The following is an 8,301-nucleotide window of genomic DNA, read 5'->3' on the forward strand; positions in this document are numbered from 1 at the left end:
TATTTTTTTGGCCAAATGATCAATTTCTCAGTTTCATTGGATTGTCGCATCAATTTTACATACATATCAGCCAGTTGTTTTCTTGTAGTGTCGTCCATAATTGCATTATTCCAAATTTAGTAAATGTCTACATTTTTCGGGGTAACACCGACCGTTGGGTAACACCGCCCGGGGTCAGCAGGCAACGATGCAGGTTACCTACTGGACTACCCTAGAACGCCTAGGGGGGGGGGGGGTTGTATCAACCCCCCCCTGAGGTTTTTTCGAAGTGCACGCTAAACGGCTTGTCGTAGCGGGCTGAAATTTTCAATACCCTCTGGGGCAACCTTTGCGCATCTTTTGCCGAAAAAAAATTGATCGGGTCATGTCAGGTCACGGAGTTATGACGTCATAAGAGGTACAGCCTCCGGCCGACAGTTACCAAACGTGTGCGCCGAATCCCTAGGTTTTCTGCCGGTGATACCCACATTGTTTGATGGATCATGATGAAACTTCCCATGCATGTTGGGGCAAGCATTGGCTATCGTGTGGTGAAGAAAATTGACCGGGTCAGGTCAGGTCACGGAGTTATGACGTCATAAGAGGAACAGCGTCCGGTACTATTTTTGAAAAGCGCCCGAACCACTATTTTGCTAATTCTTGTCACCTCAATGGGAATATGCAGCAATATTAGCTTCTATAGGGAGCAAATGGACCTCCCAAATCCGAAAATACAATCAGATTTCAAAAATTTAAATTTTGATTTTTCGAATTTCTGCCGCCGACTGTGACCTTGCCGACTTCCGGCGCTCCCAACGCGCCATTTTTAGAGCTAGGGAAACGAAATACATACCAAACGATAGAGAATTGATCAAGGAACACGATAGTGAAGGTTTCAAGTCGATATCTCTCACCGTTTTGCCGCAATCGCCGCGGAAAGTTGAAAAAAGTCTATTTTTCCGAAAATTTGACCTTTGACCGGTCAAAAGTAGGTCAAATGTTGACCTAGGACCAAAAAATATACCACCAATCGCGAGATCTCGTTGAGAGCAATCCGTTGGTCTTTTCCGCTAAGCTCTACGACCTTCCGTTTCGAAACGCCAGGGGGGGGGTCGTAACAACCCCCCCCCCCTGGTCGTTCGTGTTATGAGAAATGGCCTGGTCGTGCGAGGGTTAAGTTGTTCTTCTTATCGTAAATTTCGAGGCATTTTGGTATATCTATAAAATGCAGTGGAAACGATTTTATTGTATCTCTTGTACAATGTAGTACCTACTCATTTATATAACTAGACGACTTAAAGTCTCAAAATTTCATTTTTTCGAATTTTTGCATTATCCACTAAAAAGAAGACAGCAACAACGTTCTTTTTTATTTGAAATGCGCCACTCTTGGGTTTGGTGTCACAATGTGCTATTAAATACCAAATTGCCCAAGTGGGCGGTGTTACTCAAGTGTCTCCATTTTTCTAAAAAAAAATCCTTCAATATGGCAGCACGACAGAAATTTCGCTCGAGCAGGAGCACGTAATGCTTGGATCAGTCCTAATTATGGTAAAAAATACTACTTTAGGACTAATATCTGTCAAATAAGATAAGTTTTCTTCTGCTTATTTTGCTAGAAAAAGTATAAAACGTATTAACGAAACGTAAAATAAGGAATTTCTCGCAAATCACCTAAACCAATGCGGTACACTGCCCATACCTGCACTTCTGTTGACGTTACGCTGCCAAAAGACATTCAGCTGTCGCCCTAGACCTTTTTTATATTTCTGATATCGGGGTGGGCGGTGTTCCCCAAAGGGCGGTGTTCCCCCATCTTCCCCTATAAAACGCATTCACGAAACGTAAAATTGGGAATTTCTCGCAAATCACCTAAACCAATGCGGTGCACTGCCCATACCTGCACTTCTGTTGTCGTTACGCTGCCAAAAGACAGTCAGCTGTCGCCCTAGACCTTTTTGATATCGGGGTGGGCGGTGTTCCCCAAAGGGCGGTGTTCCCCCATCTTCCCCTAATTTTATATAGCAGGTACCAACCGTTCCACAGGGTGGTCGAACAGCTACAAGAAGTGGTTTAACCCTCGCCCGCACACGCCATTTTCCCATCCTAGAACGCACATGGGGGGGGGGGGGTTGCCACCCCCCCCCCGCGCCATTTCGTTCCTGTTGGAGATAGAGCTTAGCAGTAAAGACCAAAAAGATTCTTTGGGAAGAGACGAATCCAATGATACCCAGTTTTACCTTCTCAGGTCAGTCATTGACCTTCCAGGTCAGGTCAAACTAAAAAATATTGCTGTTTTAGGTCACCGTTGGATATCAAGTGCGCTGCTTATCAAATACCGATGACGATGCTGTTTTCTGGTGCCAAGCCAGCTAGAATCTCTTTGTCACACTACCCGACCAGAATTTTGCTGCTGAGGTCATTTCAGGTCAAGTTAGGTCAAGGTCAATTATATGTGTTTGTATGTCTGTGTGTGTCTGTGTGTATACTGATGTGTGCACTGTGCACCGATTGTTTTTGGGTCCATATTACATGAAATCATGATCTGAGAAGCTTTTACGGAAAATGCAGTCAAAAAACTTCAAAAAAAGTAAATCCAGCTTGCCTAAAACGCAATGATCTTAGATGACCTAGGTTGACCTTGACCCTGACCTTGACCCCTGTACATCGTCGAACAACATGTTCCATGATAGGTGGGAGGTAAGACTGGCAAAAAAGGCCGAAATCAGGGTGTCAAAAGCTCACAAGGCCCATGGCAAGCGCAAGATGTTGAGAATTGGCCATTTGGGTCATGACATGACCTGAAAAACAAGGTCATATCTCCGAAACCAAAAATCACAGAAACTTGAAATTTTCAGTGGACATCAAGAAAGGATAGAGGAGCAGCTATACGAAAAATCAGCCTTCTAGCTCTAAAAATGTTGAGTGCAGAGCAGAAAGACTACCTGGGGGGGGTGGCAACCACCCCCCCCCCCCATGTGCGGGCGAGGGTTAACAGCTACTTTGTTGATTTATTTTTCAACCAAAATAAACCAAGACACCACTGAACGTTCGCCGTTCTGAGCTGTGCAATATCGACCTTTTCTAGATCGGCGCCCTCTGCTGTCGGTGAACCGTACAGAGACTAAAGGTCACTTCCGGGCCGCGACCTAGCTGGCTGAGTGGGCATGGAAGGCGCTGTATAGGCGACAGCGGCACAGTGGGCGTCCACCGACGCGGTCAGTCGTCGCACCTTGAGAGCAATGACCACAGGGGTTAGCTGCGGAGCCCGGGGAGGGGCCGGGGGAGGTGCGCAACGGTCCCGGCCGGGCTAATAACTGGTGTGATCTGCGCCCTGAGGATCAATGTGCTTAACGAGCGTAAAATGGTCGGTTTTCGGAAAATTTGAGCTTACTTCATAGTTCGTATATTATAAACGTAGGTAGAAGGTAGGTACCCCTGGGAGACAAAGAAGGAATATACTCGTACCTACGGCTGACTGAAGAGCTTCCATCACGAATAACAAATAAAACCAAAATTATACCAGTTAAACTGATATACACTTGATATTACTGTTCATTGTTCTGGTAAAGATTAACAAAAAGACGTATATTGAGGCACAGAGCAGCATATTTTGATAAATCCAACCGGTTTCAAACACCTCTCGTCTTCGTCATCAGGGATTGAAATATACAGAAAGGAGAAAGATTACATATTTAAGCGCTGAAGAGAATACCGTAAAGTGGGGCTATTTGAGACAGTGGGGCTATTTGAGACAGTAAGGTAATGGTATAGTAAAATCGCTGTAAAATGAAAACCGATTGATGTTTTTTCGTCATTTTTGCTTAGCCTAATGTGGAATTGAACAGTGAATGTTCTGAATAACCTTTTTGAAAATTTCGAAAAGTTCTGAAATAAATTTGCAATAAAATACGAAATACAGAAAAACGCACATTTTTAGTTGCTCGAAAAGGACCCCTACCTGCAGCTCAACAAAGTTGAAGTTTTAACAGCTTCGCCACTGTATCTATCGTTCCTACCTTTTTGCTTATAGGCTAAGCACATTTTTCATGAAAATATTATTTATTGTTAACGGTACTGCCGATTGCGTAACCCATTGTCTCAGAATCCCGATGATGCCCACCTGGTCAAACCTCAACGGATATGCCAAATAGCTGATGATAACGGTGATGCGATGCACCCGAGAAGACTTACCGCCATCTACCTGAAGTGCATCGAACGTTCGACATAAGCAACACCGGTGAATCGGTCGTGGTCATAAACGTGCAGTGGGTTCATGATAGGTACTTTGAGCAGCAAGCAATATTTACATGTTCGTAGTGTAACATAATAACCCTTTAGCTGGTGACCAAACTAGTTATTCTGATGAATATGTGCTTAAAATGTACTTCATCAGTCACTGACTCAGTCGACAACCAACATTGTCTACCTTGGTTGACCAAAAAACACCATTGAATGCTACTTAAAGGGACCCTCCCACCTTCAAAAAAAATAATGAATTGGCATGAAATTGATGTCGCTCGGTTCAGAAAGAGCGAAAACGAATATCTACCAAATTTCATCGAAAAATATTCACCGGTTTTCAAGATATTAGACTTTTACTTTTGTTTACTTTTTGGGATCTCCGCTGTTCCTAGCGACTTTATTTGAAAGTGCGGCATTTGTTGCGCGCAAAGCAGCATATACCACCGCGTGCTACCAAACGTTTTAGTAAAAGATTTAAAAACTGTTAGACCTCCGCTGACGTCACAAATTCTAAGGGGGCATACCAATGCATTAGCCCCTTAGAATCCAAAAACTGCAAGTTTGAAATTCAATATCTCCGAATTAAAGCATTTTTCGATGTTGTGAGTGCCCAAACCGGTATTTTCAGGCCATGGCCACCAATTTGGCTATCTCAACTCAAAACTAATGTTAAGGTGGGATGGTCACTTTAACACATGAACGTACTGTTAGGTGAGCCTATCCAAGTACTTGATGTGGTAGGGTAACCGGCCAATTGATACAGCATGCAGCGATCGAGGAAAATCGGCATAAAATCAAAACCGTTTAACATTTTTCTGATATTTCTTCGCATGGAGATGTACAATGGAACCAACAATCATGCATACCATTCACTTAAATGTTTTGGGAAACCTTTTGCCTTGTTTGATTCATTACAGTGTGCTTCATAAGGTAGCGAGACTGTCTCAAATAGCCCCACCGACTTTCGGTATATCTGTTTTCACGTCACCGGGGCTATATACAAAAACTTTCTTTCAAAATTTTACTGTCGATGACTTTAAAATAGGCCTTGATGATCATCCTGTCAGTTTGAAAGCTATGGGTCACATCATATTATGATAGCCTTAGCATATAGTGATGCAATTTTATACCCTACCGAAATGAAGTGTCCTACGAAAAATGAAAAGATTGAATATAAAGGATATATAACAGTCTTTGAAAAAAACAATTTTTGCCAAAATGATCAAAATTCAATTTCCAAATGCATGGCGTTTAAAAAATTATATCTATAACCGATTTTCTTCAATTTCTTTGCAACTAAAACTGTCTCAAATAGCCCCACCCTATGGGGCTATTTGAGACAGGCTTTAACATAAAAAATAACCTTAATCATTATTACTAGCTGAACCAAAATGCACCTATATGAAAGAGCTCACAGAGATCTACATTTTTGCAATTTACATGCTATAAGAAATATGAACCGTCTTAAAGGGAGAGGCCAAAAACGGTAAAATCCGTTTCAAATAGCCCCACTTTACGGTAGCTATAATCATGCTTTTTCTGTTAGAAAACGCGTGGAGAGCGTGCTTAAAAAATAAAGGTCACTTAAGGTCGTCATTCACTATTTCTTGTTGACGTCTTTCTTGAAAGACGTCAAAGACTTTCTAAGACGTCAACAAGAAATAGTGAATGACGACCTTAAGTGACCTTTATTTTTTAAGCACGCTCTCCACGCGTTTTCTAACAGAAAAGGCATGATTATAGCTATTCTCTTCAGCGCTTAAATATGTAATCTTTCTCCTTTCTGTATATTTCAATCCCTGATGACGAAGACGAGAGGTCTTTGAAACCGGTTGGATTTATTAACCCTCGCCGGCCGAGGGGGGGGGGGCGGGTGCCGCCCCCCCATAGGGTTTTTTCGCGATAGCTCCGAACACGCTGGCGATAGAGAGCTGAAACTTGGCATACCTGACCTTTGATTCAAGCCGGATCTTTTGACACCAACCGCATTTTTGGGTCAGGTCAGGTCACTGACCTATGACGTCATAAGTGAACCTCTGCATGGTCTTCAGATGTCGCAACTTCGCAACGCCCTCACTGCCAGAGGAGATGTCACAGGGAAATGAAACTTGCAGGATCTAGTATCCATTATGAGTCGCACAACTTGCATATCTCGGATTTTTCCTAAAGGTCATATGAGGTCAGGTCATTTTCGTGACCTCACCATTATAAGTCAATGGGGAAAAACGAAAACTGCTATTCTGGCGCCGGGAACGATCTCCAACTATCTCAAGCACACAGAATCGTGATTTGATGCACTCCTTGCAAGGTTAGATGCGTCACTTTTGCAATGTTGACCTTGCGTGACGTCATTTATGACGTCTTCAAGGTCATATTAGTTTTTCGTCAATAACTCTTGATCAAATTGAGCTAGCGAGTCGCGGAAGCCACCAATGGACTCAGGAAGACCTGCCGAATCGAATGATATGCGACATGACCCCTTTCGACCAACTTCGTGACCTGGGGGTGCTGACCTGACCTTGACCTAAGGTCAACACCCCAAGGTGACCTGACCCGAACAAAAAGTATATCATTCGACGCGCCTGAGCGAGGCGAACACGATGCTGCCAAAATCGCGGCTCTGCGGCCGTTTTTTGCGAAGTTATTCACCAAAAACTAAACCGTACCCAAGGGCACTTGACCTGACCTCAGAGGTCACCGGTTGACCTAGGACCTTAAAATCGGGTACCAATCTCTGCGTCTCGTAACGGCGCACACGCTCGTTTTTTCCGCGACGCGCTAGCTCCACCAGGGGCGAAACGGCGAGGGGGGGGGGTCGTACCCGCCCCCCCCCCCTCGGCCGGCGCGTATGTAGAAAACCAATAGGTCCGGCGAGGGTTAAAATATGCTGCTCTGTGCCTCAATATACGTCTTTTTGTTGATATACACTTCTTTTTAGTTTTATCGCAAGCCTATGATAATGCATGTGTGATATGTTATGTATGTAAGCAGTCTGGGCACAGTTTTGCTGCTGCACATACCTACAACCACTACAACCTGTCACCAGGCATCGGTAGGATTGTGATTGCAGGATTGCAAAATCCTGATTGCATTCCTTTTTGGTGGATTGCACCTGGATTTGAAATCCATTCCAAAAAACAGGATTTGATTGCGGATTGGATTGCATCATACTTCCAATTTTTGCAATCCAATCCGGATTGTGTTTGATTAGTGCTTTGAAATGGTTTGTTGCGATTGAAAATTATGAGATCGGCTTCATACTTTGCTATCAAGGGCTTTACATCGAAACTTGAAATAATTTAAACGCTTTTAATTTAAACGCTCAAAATAATATACGCTGATGAACTACATAGGAAGGGCAAAATTACGTATTTGAGGGCGAGTTTTAAAAATATAAAACACTGGTTGGGTAGAGGTTTAAAGGGACAGTATCATCGAAAAAAAAAATCGATGTATGGAGCTGATTTTTTTTTACAGCATTTCTTCAGAGGTCATAAAAGTCGCCAACTCGTCCACACCCGTGGGTAACCAATTCAAGTCTCTCACTGACAAGCCAGGTAACCACTCAAGGCAAAGCCATTTTAGAAAAGAGGAACAAATCTTGCTAGAATATAGAGCAAACATTGATTTCCTTATCTCTGTGAAAAAGCAAGTGTTTTTTCATATCTTCAAAAGAAAGGTGCACAGTCAACAAATTTAGTGAAAAGTGATGTCGTGTGCTACCTGAGATAGCGCCGGTCTCAGGTAGCACGCTCGGCAACTTTCCTGCCACGAACATTTACACATCTAGGTAGCAAGCAAGTACAAGTACTTGGACTTAGATATGCGAAACCAAAATCTGTTCATCATACGATCAGTTTGTGGTAAATTTGGAGTCTATATTTTTGCAATTATTAACGACTTTTCTTCCAAAAAAACATTAAAACAGGGATTTGTCATTCGTTTCGTTGCTCTTTTTGTGGCAATCTTCGAGCAAGTAACAGAGAAATAGAGCTGGGAAAATGCATTACCCCAACCTTCCGGCCACGGGGTAGCCACCCTGGTAGCCACCGAGAGCCAAGGGGGAGCGGCCAATGG

The 8,301-nt window shown here is 43.2% G+C and overlaps 1 protein-coding gene across 1 annotated transcript in view; it reads right to left on the bottom strand.

The window, feature by feature from the left end:
• Positions 1-8,301, bottom strand: part of LOC122378760 (X-linked retinitis pigmentosa GTPase regulator-like) — a 31,076-nt gene that overhangs the window by 8,089 nt on the left and 14,686 nt on the right. The window lies entirely within an intron of this gene.

Source organism: Amphibalanus amphitrite, unplaced genomic scaffold (assembly GCF_019059575.1).
Source record: "Amphibalanus amphitrite isolate SeventyFive unplaced genomic scaffold, NRLGWU_Aamphi_draft 000064F_arrow, whole genome shotgun sequence".
In the NCBI taxonomy this organism is placed as follows: Eukaryota; Metazoa; Arthropoda; class Thecostraca; order Balanomorpha; family Balanidae; genus Amphibalanus; species Amphibalanus amphitrite.